The 16,396-nt window shown below is 41.5% G+C and overlaps 1 non-coding gene across 1 annotated transcript; it reads left to right on the forward strand.

Moving 5' to 3' along the window:
• The first annotated feature begins 3,646 nt into the window (after nt 1-3,646).
• LOC115802605 (U6 spliceosomal RNA) lies at nt 3,647-3,751 on the forward strand. Its single transcript, XR_004023107.1, has one exon. It is a non-coding gene; the product is annotated as a U6 spliceosomal RNA (small nuclear RNA).
• Nucleotides 3,752-16,396: the final 12,645 nt, after the last annotated feature.

A 16,396-nucleotide genomic window follows, 5' to 3' on the forward strand; every position in this document is an offset into this window, starting at 1 on the left:
TCAATTAATATTTTAGGGGGTAATTTTCTTAGGATTTTCTCTGTATATTACAATGTTATCTGTGAATATGCATAGCTTTATTACCTCTTTCCCATTTGTTATGCCTTTTCCTTTTTCCTTTGCCTTATTGAATTGTCTGGGGTTTCTAGTAAAATGAAAGCAGACATCCTTGGTTTATTCCTAATCTTAGTTGGAAATGTATGAGTTGTTCACCACTAGGTGTGTTTTTAGCTGTAAGTTTTCAGCAGAACCCCATTAACAGATTGAGGAATTTTCCTACTATTTCTACTTTGCTGAAAAGAGGTGGTGTTGAATTTTATCAAAGGTTTTTGCTCTGGATCTATTAGATGATTATACAATATTTCTGCTTATTTTTTAATGTGGTAAATTGCAATTGATTTTCAAATGTAAAACCAGTCCTACATTTGGGGGAATAATATTACTTTTTTGAGATGTATTATGTTTGTAATATATTGTTGGATTAAATTTTATAATACTTTGTAAAGGATTTTATCATTTATGTTGATGAGGGATATTGGTGTGTTCTGTTCTTTTATTATAATATCCTCTGATTTTGGTATGAGGATTATGCTGGCTTTATAAAATAGTATGGAAAATGTTCCCTTCTCCTCTACTTTTTGAAAGAATTTGTGAAAGTTTGATATTATTTATTCTATAAATATTTGAGAGAGCTTACCAGTAAACCATCTTATTATGGAGCTTTCTTTGTGGGGGATTTTTATTGGTGAAAGTAATTTCTTTAACAGATATAGGACTATTCATATTTTTACATTTCTTGGATGTGCTTGAATAGCTGCATGTTTCAAATATTTTTCCATTTCATCCAAATTTTTGAATTTTTGACATAATATTCTTGTATTATCCTTTTAATGTCTGTAGGTGCCATAATAATGTCTCTTATTTATGATATTGGTAATTTGTGTTTCTGTTTTTCCCTTGATCAGTCTTTCTAGAAGTTTAGCAGTTTTATTTATTATTTCAAAGAAATGATCTACTTTACTGGTTTCCTTTGATATCTTTAGTTCTTTACTTCTGTTTACTTTTGATTTAATTTATTCTTTTTCTAGACTTTTCAGTTGGAAATTAGGTCTATTGATTTTAAACCATTTCATTTTTCTAATATAAGCAATTAATTCTATAACATTACCTCAAATGGTGCTTTAGTTGTATACTATAAATTTTAAAACATTGTGTTTTCATTATTATTCCTTTTAAAATATTTTACAGTTTACATTGTGATTTTTTCTTTGATCCATGACATATTTAGAAGATTTTGTTTAATTTCCAAATACTGTGGATTTTTAAAAAAGATGTATTTCATATTTTCTAACTTTTAATTTAATTCTAATAATTCTATTATAGTCATAAAATTACTCTGTATTTCAAGGTATAACATTTATTGATTCTTCTTTAATCTCTCAACATATGGTCTATTTTGGCGAATTTTCTATACTCACGTGAAATAAATATGAATTTTGATTTTGAATGCAGTGTTTTATGCAGCTCTGTTAGGTTAAATTGGTTGGTAATATTCAAATATCACTTCTTCTTATTTATTTATTTAGTCTACTTCTTCTATCAACTACTGGAGAGAGAATTAAAGTCTACAGTTATAATTCTAAATTTGTCTGTTTCTCCCACTAGTTTGTCTATTTTTGCTTCATGTATTTTGAAGATCTGTTGTTATATGCACATCCACTCAGTATGTCTTCTTGATGAATTAACCCTTTGTCAGTAGGAAATGTTTCTCTTTCGAAATATTTTTATCTTGAAATCTTCTTTGTGTGATTATAATATAGCTGCATCGCCTTTCTCATTCTTGTTGTTTATATATCATTTTATCATCCTTTTACATATATATTATCTGTGTCTTTATATTTAGACTGTTTCTTGTAGACAGTATATAATTTGGTGTTCATTTTTTAGTCTAATATTAATAGCATTTAATGTTATTAGTAATATTGTTGGGTTTAAGTTTACCATCATATTTGTTCTCTATTTTCTTATTGTTCCTTTTTTTCTACTCTAAGACTAATTGAAAAATTTTAGTATTTCATTCTTTATCCTTTATTTATGTCTGAACTTCTTTGTTGGTTTTAGTAGTTACCCTCTCATTCTTCCTGCTGTTGTTGACATACATTTTACTTCTACATATATTGAAACACCACAATACAATGTTATTTCCTTTCTTCCAACAGTCAAATGTTGTTTAGGAAATTAATAAACAAGGAAAATGTATTTAATATTTAGTCCATGTATTTGCCATGTCTAGGGCTCTTCATTCATGTAGGCTTAGGTTTCCATCTTGTATCAGTTCCTGTTAGCCTGAAGAAATTCCTTCCTTCTTGTGTAACAGGTCAGCTGGTGATGATTTTCTTAGTTTTTTTATCTTGAAATATTTTTATTTTATTTTCAATTTTGATTAGTATTTTCACTGGATATACAATTTTAGGTTGACAATTTTTTCCCTAGTTTTTAAAGATATTATTCCATTGTCTTCTGACTTTCAATATTTCTGATAAGAGGTAAACTGTCATTCTTATATTTCTCAGAATCTTTTTCTCTGTGGTTTCTTTAAAGGTTTCTCTTTTTACCATGGATTTCTAGAAATTACAATATAATATTCATTGGTGTGACTTTCTTTTATTTTATCCTACTGGAAGATCATTGAGATTTTGTATCTGAGGTTTATTTTTTATTAGTTAATTTGAAAAATTCTCAGCCATTATCAAATATTTTTTTCTGTCTAATATTTTTCTCATCTTCCCCTGGTGCTTCAGTTCAACATATTTTAGAATACTTGATGTTGAATCACAAGTCACTGAGGCTCTTTTCATTACCCATGACAGCAATACCATACCCCATGTAATTACTGGGGTAAATTCAATGGATGCATAATATTGAATTGTAAAAACATGTAGTAATTTACTTATTGTGGTAGATAGCTTCTGATGTAGATCCCCAAATATTTGCCTACTTGTATTCCCATTCTCATGTAATCCCTTCACCTTGAGTGTGGGCTGGATCTAGCAATTTGCTTCTAATGAATAGAATACAGCAAAATCAATGAGAAGTCACTTCTGTGATTAGGTGACAAAAGACTCCTAGCACTTTCTTGCATTTGTTCTGCTTGTTCATTATAATGAAGCAAGTTGCAATATGGAGAAGCCCACAAGGCAATAAACTGAGGGTAGGCTCTGACCAAAAACCAAAGAGGAACTGAGGCCCTTTGTCCAAAAACCTGCAAGGAACTGAATCCTGCCAACAACTACATGAGTGACCTTGGGCATGGATCCTTTCCCAGTTGAAACTTCAGAGAAAGACCTCAGCCTCAGCTGCCATCTGAGAGCAGTCTTTCTCATTTAGATGATCCAAATAAGCCATGGGCAGATATCAGAGACATTGTGATATAAGCTGTTGTTTTAAGTTGCTAAGTTTTGGGACAATTTGTTATACAGCAATGGATGACTAACACACTTTACCTGTCTACCATTTTTGGACATGTTCCCTCCTTTTATTTGCTGTTATAAATAATGCTGTACTAAATAGCCTTGGGCATATTACTTCATTTTCAGAAATGAATTTCCATAAGTGAAAATGATGAGTCAAAACACATGAGCAGCATGCACTCTGATAGTGCATATAATAAAATTTTGGAATGATACAGAGAAGATTAATATGGCCACTACTTAAGGATGATAAACAAAGTCATGAAGTGTTCCATATTCTTTTTACAAATGATTAAAAGCAGTTCAATGAAGGAAGGATAGCCTTTTCAACAAATGGTGCTAGAATGAGGGGCCATCTATAGGCAAGAAAATGAAACTCAAACTAAACTTCACAGCTTATACAAAAATTAGCTCAAAATTGATTATGGACTTAAAACATAAAACCTTTAGGAAAAATAGAAAACAAAAATGCTTTGGCATCTAGGACTAAGCAAAGAGTCTTTAGATTTGACACCAAAAGCACAATTTATAAAAGAAAAATTTGATAAATTGGACCTCATCTAATTTAAAAACTTTTCCTCTGTGAAAGTCCAGGTGAAGAAGAAAGAAAGAAAAGTAACAAACTGGGTGTAAATATTTGCAAACCACGTAGCCAACAAAGGAGTAGTATCTCGAGTATATAAAGAACATGTAAAACTCAATAGTTAAGCAAAACAAACACTCAAATTAGAACATATGCAAAAGACACAGACTTTTCAATGAAGACGTTATGCAGATGGCAGATAAGCACATGAAATGATGTTTAACATTAAGAGCCAGCAGGGAAATGCAAATTAAAACCATAATGAGATATCACTGTATACAGATCAGAATGGTGACAATAAAAAATAGTGACATTACCAAATGCTAGCAAGGATGTAGAGAAACTGGACCACTATTATTTTGTTGATGGGAATGTAAGACGGTATAGCCATTCTTGAACACAGTTCGGCAGTTTCTTATAAAACTAAACATGAAATTGCCCTAGGAACCCCAAATTGCACTCTTGGGTATTCATCCCAGAGAAATTGTGAATGTGAATGCTTGTAGTGGCTTTATTCATAATAGTCCCAAACTAGAACAGCTCAGATGTCTTCAGCAGGTGGAGGGTTTAATTGTGGTACGTATATACAAGAAATATTACTCAGCAATGAAAATAAGAAAGCTATTGATACATGCAGTCATTTGGATGGATATTCAGGAAATCATCTGAGCGAAGAAAAAATCCAATCTCCATATGTTACATACTACATATTTTATATATTGTTCTTCAAATGACAACATGTTATAAACACAGGAGTTAGGGACAAGAGATGGAGAATGGGAAGCAGGAGAGTATGATTTTAAAAGGGCAGTATGAGAAATTCTTGTGATGGTGGAAGGTCCTGTATCTTGACTGTGGTGGTAGATATGCGAACCTCGACACGTGATTAAATTGTATAGAACTGAATATATAATAATACACAAATGAGTACAAGTAAAATTGGGGACATCTGAATGATATGTGGACTGTATCAATGTCATGGTCTTGGTTGTGATATTATACTATAGTTTTGCAAGATGTTACCACTGGTGAAAACTAGGAAGAGGTACATGGGATCTCTCTGTATCATTCCTTTCAACTGAATGCAAATCTATAACAATCTCAGTAAAATTTCAATTTTAAAATAGAGTGAGCATTTTTATAATTTTAAGTATATTGACAAATTTTACACCAAGAAAGCACACTAATTCATAACTATACTCACCAGATAAATGAGCAAACAAAAAAATTCACTCTAATTGCAATTTAAAAAGGTCTTTCTAAATATCGTGTACTAAAGAGGGAATCAAAGCTGAACCAGTACATCATTTATAAACATTAAGTGTTAGAAATAAATGATTGAATCATTCAATTAAAGAGACTAGAAAATGAAAAACAAAACAAAACAAGGCAAATCTGATGGATGCAAAAATGACCACAAATTCCTCCTGTCCTGGCATCTAAGCTCTTAGGTGGTGTCCTCTAGTCTTGGCCATGGGACTTGGGTTTAGCCAACAGGACAGTGGAAAACACACTACAGGCAGAGACTTGAAACATACATTCGGCCTCACTCTCTTGCTGTGATCACCATGTGAGGAAGCCAGGGCTGGGCTGCTGTAAGATGAGAGCCATGTGGCCCAGTCACCCTTGTCACCCTGGCCAACAGCCTGCCAGCTGCCAGAAGTCTGACCAAGGACACCTTAGAACTTCCAGCTACCAGCCAACTCACCAGCTGACCACAGGTGCACGAGTGAGCCAAGCAGTGGTTAGCTGAGCCAGCCTGAACTGGAAGAACCACCCAGCCAACCCATAGAAGCAAAAGCTACATGAAACATGGTTGTTTTTAAGCCACTAAGTTTTGGTGCTGTGGCTTGTTATACAGCAAGAGCCGTGGCCTAAACACATAAGGTTAAGAAAAAGAGGCAGTTCTCACACAAAGTCGCAAGTCATGACACTGCTCTTCCATCATCCTTGCTAATGAAATAAAGTACTAGGCAAATGGTCTTTAAAGGTATGTATGGGGCTATGGGATTCTAAGGTGCCCAGAGTCAGGCTGAGAGCAGGGAACACCCCCCTAGACTGAGGTCTGCTTAGAAGCATGCCTCTTCTCTCTGTCATAAGGGATAGCATTCATTCTGGTGGTTTCCATGTCAGTTTTCCCCACCAGGTAATGAGCCATTTCATCTGAAACCAGAAGAAACAATATGGGAGTAGTCGGAGGCCTTACAGTCTTCACTGGCTGTCAGGGCCTCTGCTCTCAAAGCCATGGCTACGTGGACACAGGCCAGATAATGGAAGCAGCCTGTGCGATGCGGAGTTGGGTTGAACCAAGAGTCAGCCCACAGACCTCAAGGCCAAGTGGCACACAGCAGGTCCTCAGCACACGTGTGGATGAAGGTCTGCACATGGTAACGATCACGGGCACATAAGGTGTGGTGATGCTATGGGACTGGGATTATTCTGTGGGTGATTCTTCAAGTTTCTCTAGATCGAGAGTAAATGTGTGCAGAAGAACCCAAAATCATTTGCAGATGGGCTTGCTGAGCTGGCTGGCTTAGTCTCAAACCATCTAAATGGAAGTCAAGGATTTCTGCAGGGACCCGTTCTTCCACAGGTGTTCCTGCAGCCGTGTAAACAAGACAGAAGGGACAGTATGAAGTAAAAAAAAAACAAAAAAACCCTTAAGAACAGACAAGATGGTGCAGAGACAACACATCTGTTGCAGTGGGACCAGAGGCTGCCAGCAGTTTTTATTTGGCTTTGTTTGTGCAGCTGAGAGGCGGACCTGGTTGGAGGTTACAGAGCTTGCTTTCCAAGTGCCTGTAGCACTGGGACAATTAGAGACATGTCTGGTCCTGCAGGATCAGGAGCTATGCTGTGCCTTTCTGAGGGGGCTGGTGACCTCTCCTGGGCCTGTGATGATCACTGCCATTAGGGCACCATCATCCTTGCCTTCATGTCATGCATGAGCTTACAAGATGGGTGAATCTGAAAATCTCCAGAATCTGAAAAGATGATGATACATGCAAAATTCAAAATGAAATTTTCTTTTTGAAAAATTACATTTAAATGTAAGTGGAAATGAACATGTTTTCTTTTTTGATTTTCCAGTCTAGAAGTTCTGGGTATATTCACTGAAGCTGGGTTTTCCTTCCAGGTTGGGCCCCAGCTCCGGGTTCCCACTGCTTGTTGGGCCTGGTAGCCCTGCATGACCCAGCCATCTGTAAATGCAAGCTCCAGGGCACAGGACCTTGGCCTGCTTCATTGTTATACTGTCCCTGGCCCCCAAAGAGGTCTGGAAACCATAACCCTCAAGTTGTTCACTCACAGTAACTCACTGGTCAGGAAATCCAAATCCGCAAGATTTCTGGAGATTCCTCAAAGTGGTTAGTCCCTCTCTTTCAGGATCGTTGGATTCTTCAAAGATCTGCCTTTGTGCATCTCTGCGGCATGGGCACTAAGATGGATGACTCACATGGTGACTCACACAGTCAGCATTTGGCAATTTTTAGGTTTCTGAGTCCTATATTGACTTTGCATTAAAAAACTTAGAAATTAGGATGGGCAATTGTAATAAGAAAGACAGAAAGAAAGAAAGAAAGAGGGGAAGGGAAAGAAGGAAGGAAAGAAGAAAGGAGGGAGGAAAGAAAAAGAAAAAAGAAAGAAAGCAAAAGAAGGAAGGAAGGAAAAAAGGAAGGAAGGGAGAAAGAAAGAAAAAGAAAAAAGAAAGAAACAAAGAAAGAATCGGAAAGAAGGAAGGAAGGAAGGAAGAAAGGAAGAAAGAGTAAGCAAACAAATAAAAGTCTACGGGGCAGGTTGGATGGACATGCTGCTGCTGCCTAGCCAGGGACCTGTGTGCAGTGCCCCACCCAGCCCAGGAACTGCACACCTTCCTTTTGCAAACCTTGGTCCTTCTACTTTCAAGCTTTGTTGTCAAACCTGAAGCGTGGCTTCATCTCACCATTCTCCTCCAGCTTCCAACCAACTGGATGGCACTTGGGGATCTGGTAAATTGTCCATTCATCTGCCTAGCTTCCCTCTGTTCCTCACATTCTGCATTTTCATGGGTGGCCATTTTCAGCCTGGGCGGCCACCGGCACAGGGAGCTTCAAGGAGGCTTGTCCCAAACCACAGTGCCTGTGAATGCTGGCATTGTCAAGATGGTCATATCTGCTCATGAGAAGAGGAGAGAAAGCACCTCCCCTTAGCTTTGGGTTGAATTTATTTTTGTTCCATGAGACTGCAAAAGTCCAGACCCATGATGCCTATCTAAAAATCTAACCATATCAAAAGAAAACCTTTGCTGTATAAATGAGATTAGCTATCTCCCAGTTTTGGTATATAAATTGGTTCTCCATTTAGACTTCCTCCCCTGCAGTACTCCTTCATTACAAACCATCATTGCATCAGGATAACATTGGAAAAAAGAAAAGCAACACAACAAAATACTCAATTTCATTAATCTGTTTAGCAATACCAATATAATGAGGCATAATATTGATTTTCTTACTTAGGATTTAAAATCTCTACCTCTTTGCACAGAATTAAATGCTTCAAACTGATATTCCACCTCTTTACAGTCGCATCTTTAATTTAGTTGTTATAATTAGGCATTAACGGGTGTCAGTAGGATAGCCAGTTAGAGACCATTCTGTTCTGCTTGTCTTGATTATCACAGTTTAGATGTAAAGTAAATTAGAATGAAAGACTATACAGTCCAATTACAGATAAAAGCAGCAAACTGCACTGTTGTAATTAGATGCCAGGACTATTTTTCTTAGATTTTGTATCTCTGAAGGCCCTTCTTGTAGCTACTTGGCTGAAGTCACTGCTGAAAGACTTCAGGATGGATCTGAGTTGTTGCAACCCCATTGTTTCTTGCAAAACTTGAACTTCTGACTGGGTTTTCTTCCTGGGAACCTTTCTCAGCCAGAGCCCATGAGGACTTGCTAGAGTGTTTCTCCCTTGGGGCCAGGGGTCTGCATGCATCCCTGCCTTTCACTGCCTGGGAAGCTCAGGTAGTTGGATGAAACAAGTACAAAGGTCAGTTTCTATGTGAATCTATCTGGCTGTTCCTACCCTCATCCTCCTATCCTTACTCCTTTTCCCCTCATCCTCTTCCTCATTGATGTTGAATCTCGGGTATCGCACTGCCTTTTGGGTCCAGAATGCTGGTTAAAACCATGCCTTTTGTGGAATTTTCTAGAAGTGAGTTAGGTGGTGCCTTCCTGTAAATGCTGCTTATTTTTGAAAACTGACCAAGGAGAGCTTGACGTGGCCACTGAAGAGTGACTTGGAGGTAGCATGACGCATTCATTCATTTCACAAACATTTATCAACTGCCCAGCCTGCCAGGCATGAGGCTAGGCCATGGGCTCATGGACACACCTGCTGGAGTGGGGCTCAAGGCCGGATGAAGGTGGGGCAGCCATGGAGTAGATAATTGATGATTATGATACAGCATGAAAAGTGTTTGCTGGGCTGAAAGCTCTGCATTCTAGGGTCAGAGCAGGAGCACCCATCCCCATGAGAGGTGAGAACTCCCTAGTCCCTTAGGCTGTGCTGCCTGACTTTTTTTGAAGGATTAGGGGGAATTATTTAGGTGGGTGGAGAAGCAGCAGGGAGGGACTTCCAAAAGGAATACATGTTTAAGTCAAAGGCACACAGGTGGTCTCAGATGGCTAGAGCGTGGTGGGCAATGCAGCTCTACAAAGTAGGCAGGGCCAGGCCATGAAGGATCTTGTGAACCTATAAGCCAAAGGAGGTAACTCAGGATCTGTCATGGGAAAAAGTCCACAAGGACCTCCCTGTCCTGGGATAGACTCCCCAGTTCTCAGTCCTATTGAATTCCTGGCACACACTGGCCTCTCTGACCCCCATTGCCACATGGTCATTTTAAATTTACCCCTAGGCTCTCAGTGGAAAGACCCCCTGCCCCAGACCTTGGTGTGTGAGACCGTTAAGAGGGACACATACTGTCTTGATAGGGTGTACATGCTCAGGCTTGTCGGGAGCCAGGAGGGCTGGGAAGAGTGAGGACATCCTTTCATTGCAGGGGCATAAATGGTTACTGAGTACCCAGCTGATACTCTTTTAGAGGAGAGCCAAACCCAGTACCAGCAAAGGTTTCTCACCCCTGAGGACCTCTGGATTCCAGGCCTGGTGATGAAATTTCTAGGACTCAGAGCCACCCAAGATGCGATGGGCTGAGGATCTGTGCACTTCTTGTCATTGAACATGTTTTGCGACCGGCTGGATGACCCTTACCCAGGACCCAAATGGTAAAGGGAGGACATGGCCTAGAGTGGCCTCTGCTGGACCTCCTCACCACATGGATACCTCACATCACTGGATGCATGTGCAGAAGCTACGGTGATTTCAATCCACCAAGCATTGACTGAGTCGGACACCAACGTCTACCGCGCGTGCGTACATGAGAGGGGCCTAATTTTCATCCTCCTGGAAATTCACATATCCTAATGCTTCCTGGTGTATTTTGTAAAGCATCCCTACATTAGAGTGAGGCAGCTGCTCTGGACCCTCCCCAGGCTGGGCCTGCGGTAATCCATGCTTTTCTCAAAGCACCTCCCCAGCCATTTGACCTATTATGAAATTCACTGGTACCTCTCCATGCAAATTCAGGCTGGAGGCACTTCCTCTCAGGTGGTGCTAACAGGGGAATCCATGATATTCATATTTAAGTCATGCAATTTCAAGTGCTCAGCAAATGAGAAGGAAGGCATCTGAAGAGTTTGAACTGTGTGACCTCACCACCAAACAGAGCTCAGGCTTGGGTGTGTGTCTGATCTTGCCTTACATAGGTCTCAGGTGAATATGCCTCTGGGCACACCCTTGCTCCATGCTAAGTGGATATTAGGGTTTAAAGAGATGTGATTTATGCAATACGGCCCATAAACATAAACCAGGTACTGCAGCTTATTGTCTCCTGCAGAGGCAGGAATCAGTGCTCCCAAACTGATAACTACTTGAGAGATGAAATGTCACTTTCCAACTTGGTTCTTCACAATGGACCTCAAGGGTAATTCGACTATGTAGGATATTAGCTATGGGTAGTGACCTTGGGACTCAAATTCCATGAAAGAAGTAATTCTGCTTTTGTGAACTTCAGTGCACGTGGGATCTGGGTCATCGTGAGTCTGACCTCTGTGGGAACATCGGTCAACTCTGCGTGGCCTCTGTACTGGTTTTATCAAATGCTCATCCTCCACACTAAGATGGCCCTTCAGAGGAAAATGCCACATGATATCCAATCATGCTTTCTCTGGGAGACATTTTTAAAGTGAGCTGATCCCATCTAGGAGAGAAGGATTGAGTAGAACAAGGTCCCACCATGACCTCTTAGGGCACTAGGATGCACTAAGTCTCCTGACGTCTAGGTCACACTCTGTGCGCCACTAAGGAGGCATTTAGTTGTCTGGGTTGGCTCTGTGAAAACCTACAACCCCGCCCTTCAATATCAGTGCACATGTGCACACACACACACAAAGACACATACAGACACATAAAGACACAGACACAGACACACACACACACACACACACACACTGGATATCTAACCAAAATCAAAACCAAAGAGGAAACCTTATTCCCTGCAAATGTTCTTGGAGACACCAGTTTTAATTTAGGAAGATTTTTTTTTCCCATGATGAATTAATTTCCTAGAGATCATTTAAGGTGTGATCCAAGCGTATATTTTCTTTTGCAAACAGATCTGACCTGTTACTAATTTTGCCTACAATTAGTTTGGTGTAATTACCGCCACTTACAATTTAGTCTGCTTTCACTAAAAAAAATTATTGTTCACGGGGTCATAAAACTCTTCAAAAATTGCTTAATGAAAAATGGAGCCTTGGGAATGTTGCACAAGATAAGCCCAGCCATTAAATCCAGGACTTCCTGGGTGCATGAGGTAGTAGGCTGTGCCGGAGGCTCTCCAGCACTGTGTGTGTGTGTGTGTGTGTGCACATGTGCACGTGTGTAGAGCAGCAGTGTTTGGGAGAGAAGCCCCTTTTATAGGTGTCATCTTCAGCCCTGGGTGTGTGCTGTGTAGCCTGGCAGGGCCTGAGTCACCAACTCAAAACAGAGAATACTCAGGATGCTCTGTCTCCATCTCCTGTGTTTTTTCTGCTGAGTCAGAATGGACAGATCTAACCAGAATAAAGAAATAATGAGAGAGCGGTCTAGAGGAACTAATACTAGCCTTCAAGCCAATTTTGACATTCACAGAGAGATGCTGTCTGAGCTAGGCTGACTCTGCCACGTCCTCTTGATAGAGACCTCACAGTTGAGGTGTCCACAGCCTGGTAGGCTCATATCCCATGACAAGCCTCCTCCCATGAGCCATCCCTGACGGTGTGCAGTGACAGCTCACTCTTCGTTATCTCAAAGGCACTCAGCCCCTCCCCCTTGCTCACTCTTCTCTTTCCCCTCATTACTGGGCTGGAGAAAAGTGAAACCAACCATCCTTGAAAGCTCTCCAACAACACACGTCTCTGAAGTCTGAAGAACGCGCTAGCTGACTTTGTTCCGACGTCCTGCGTGGGCACACGTGCTCTGATGCCCTGGGCATGCGCACACGTGCTCTGATATTCAGGTGCTCTCATGCTCTGGGTGTGCACGCCTGAGCCGGGAGAGTCTTGTAGAATTCCTTGAAATTAGAACAGAGCAAAGGGCAGAGGGTGAGGAGACCCTAAGGACGAAGATGGCATGTGTGCGGAGAATGAGGATTCCAGTCTACAGCAGTGCCTGGAGAGTCGGTCACAGCCGAGTCTCCGGAGCTAGACGTCTAAGCGTGTGGCTGAGAGAGACTGACTCCCCTGAGACCGAACCTGCGGCTCCGGCCCCCATGTATCAGAGCTGCAGCCCAGCTTTGCTTTTTCAGTGGAGAATGGACAGTTTCTGCGCGGAAGGTGAGAAATGGAATAAGGTGAGTGAGAAGTGGAATGCGAGACTCCAGAGGAGCCCCTATGTCCAAGAGCATAAACCCTGGCAGGATTAGGATGCTGGGCACTTGGGAAGACAACTTTCCTCAATGTATCATCACATATTCCCAACAAGCACCAGCATTACCCAGAAGCAGATTAAAGTTGTATAAGATACGGTCCGCAAAGTATGCTGTAGGTTCTCAACCTCTGAATTTAAATCTAGCAAAGATCTACAGATTGTGTTAGCACCCTTCTCTAAGGGCTTCCCATTACATTCAAAATAGAATCGCAACGCCTTGCAGACCCCATGAGGCTTTCCTGAGCCTTCCTCTCCCCTAGACTTATCTGCCCATCTCTGGGCAGCCACATCAGCCATCCCTTGAAGGAGCCCAGGCAGCCTTCTGCCTGGTGGCTTCCCCCAAACCTCTTCATGACTCCATTCCAGTAGGGGATTCTCAGAGAGGCCACCCTACTCACCTTCCCCATCACTTCCAGCTCCCTCACTTGCTTTCCTTTTCATCGTGGCATCTGGGGCCAGTGCTCAGATGGGACACTGCCACTTACCAGCTCTGTGACCTTGACCAAATCACCTAACTTCTCTGTGCCCCAATCTCTTCGTCTAAAATGAGAGATCATAGTACTGCCCGGTACCATGGATGTGAGGATTCAACAAGGCAACACCTGTAAAAAAGGGCTTAGAATGGCATTTGGCAGAGAAAAAACACTCAAGAAGTGTTGGCCGTTTTAATTTTTATGATTATATTTACATAATATTTAATTACCTAATTTGTATAATATACGTTTAATTTGTAATAATAATTATCAGTAGTCTATTATTCCTGGTGAACCAGTGCAGAAGCTTGCACACAGCTTAAGCTAGCGATTGAGCAGTAGGGTCCCAACGTGCGTTCCCTATCCTGCCGGCTAAACGACACACAATTATGTATGAGTGCTGAGTATTGTCTTTTTATAAATGTATGGCCCACAACTCCGTTATCTCCTGCAGCACTTTTTAAAGGTAAGGTATATTTGGCAAAAGTAACTAACAATAGTGTGCCTAACTTAAGTCAAGAACCCCTTGTGTGACTGGCCCCCATTGTTCCAAAATTCTGGGTGAAATATGATTTTATTTGCTATGGAATTCACAAGGGCGTTGTGGAAGGACAATTTACCAGTCCGCAGAGCTGGTGACTTCATGCCCGATGCCCAGGATGCCACAGAGCCCTGGCACTTGAGAGAGGGTCATGATAAATGGACCTCTTTTGTTTATGTAACTTAAATCTGGGCCTTCTTTCCAAGGTAGGAGAGGTCCTTCCAAATTATCTTTAGAAAAAAAAAATAGTTCTTTATATGCAGTGTTCACTTCTCTTAAGGGAATAGGATCGTTTTTAAGTGGAATTTGTTTCCAGAAATTAGTGCTGAGACCCTGTTAAACTGAGTTCAATATTCTGTTTCAATCCTGATGTAAAATCCTAACTTAGAAAGAATATGTTTTATGAAATGAGACATGGATGACTCAAAGGATGCAATAAATTGAGTCAGTGATTCAACATTCATAAAGAAGCAAACAGTGTGGGGTTTTAAAGCCTTAGATAGCTTATCTTTGTTTAGAAATAAAATCAAGAAGTCTCAGAAGTATTCTGTTGGTTTGGGGAGGGCTGGAAAGAGGAAGCTGAGTCCTGGGTTCACCTCTGGAAATTCCAGATTCATCCATTGGAACCCAGTTGGCCACAAGCAAGTCCTTGGTCAGGCGTTTCTGGGCATTGACATGTCCAGTGTTTTTTCAGCTTGTCCCTGTACACTAAGCATGTACTGACCATCTACTATACATGGAGAACTGTTCCGTGTGCTGGGGAAACAGTGGTAAATGAGAGTCCTAGGTGTCTTCTAACAAATATTTCTTGACCACCTTCCAAGTGCCCAGGGCTGCTGTGTGGGGCCCAGGGATACAGCACTTCCCTCTGCTCATTCCCAGGTGGATGGACAAGCAGTAAAAGCATAAATGATGTAGAGTCACAAGTGACAGGTGACATGATGAAAATGAAGACAGACAAGGGCCTAGGAAGTGATGGGGGAAGGCAGGGAGGTCTCTCTGAGAATCCCCTCTGGAGACAGAGTCATGAAGAGGTGTGGGGACTCTCCAGGCAGAGGGTGGGTGGGCTCCTTTGAGGTGGCTGCTGTGGCTGGTGTGAGATGAGTGGCACAGAGATGGGTGGATGAGCCTAGGGGACAGGAAGGCTCAGATGGCAGTGGCTTCATGGGGTCTGCAAGAATTCTCTTTTGATTGTGATGGGAAGTCCTTTGCAAAGGGTACTAACATGATCTTTATTTAGATCGTTGCTAGATTTAAATTCACAGGCCAAACAGGTTGGGAGCCTACAGCATACTTTAGGGACCACTCCTGCAGATGGGGGCCAGGCAGGCAGGGGAATCAGGAAGGGGAAGGGGGTGGGACGACACAGGGAGGGGGAGGGGCATCGGCAGACGCAAGCACTGGCCTGGCTTCACTGCAGAAGGTGGACGTTCTCTTGCATCACAGAGGAGGGCAGCCCCAGAGAGAGAGTGCATCAGCACACACATGGCACCAAATGAGGCTTTCCTCAGACCATTATGGGCATTTATGTGTCTGATATTTTTTCAGCTTGTCCCTGTACAGCAACGTCACATGCTCAATTTCTAGTGCTCAACGAGGACTCTAGAAATCCTGCCTGCCCAAACCCACAGGGTGGCTGAGACCTTTGGATTTACCAGACAGCCACTGTGGTCTTCCCTTCCCTTCATGCGCAGGGAACACATGTCCAAGTCCAGTTGTGTTTCTCTGCATGTTGAAATCTGGGTTTTCACAGGCATCCGGAGAGAGACCGTGGCTGTGTAACATGACCCTTGGCTTATCTTCCCGCCTTTTCTGTACCCCGGGAGCCAGGGTGGCTCAGAGCAAGAGGAGCAGAAAGGGACCATGCCCTTGGCTCTGCCCCGTGTGCCCTCATCAGTAGGGCTGTGCTGCAGGGCTGGGCGGCCCCTGGTTTCCGAAAGCAACAGTGTGCTGGCACTTTTCCTGTTCCTTGGCCTTTAGCAGAGACCAGCCACTGTGGGGGTGCTCACTGGAGGCCTCCCAGCACCCTGCGCCCGTGTTATTATGGCAACTTCAGAGTAGTAAATAAAAGGAACAAACGAAATAAAAACACAAAATGAAAAAAATAATTAAAACAATAACTATTCCATTCATTCTGAGCACATCATCTGAGATTGCATTAGAAAAAACTACAATAAAAACATGCTTTTAATCTGATAGTAAAAAAGCCCAATAAAATAAAAATGAGCTCCATTAATGAAAATAATGGCTCTTACCCCAGCCAGTTAAAATGCTAAGCTTATGTGTTTTGGGGTTTGGGGGAGCTGAGGACTGTTTTTTTTTCCCA

Source organism: Delphinapterus leucas, chromosome 20 (assembly GCF_059928025.1).
Source record: "Delphinapterus leucas isolate spDelLeu-1000000601 "Yukka" chromosome 20, BTC_Dleu_Yukka2, whole genome shotgun sequence".
Taxonomy (NCBI): Eukaryota; Metazoa; Chordata; class Mammalia; order Artiodactyla; family Monodontidae; genus Delphinapterus; species Delphinapterus leucas.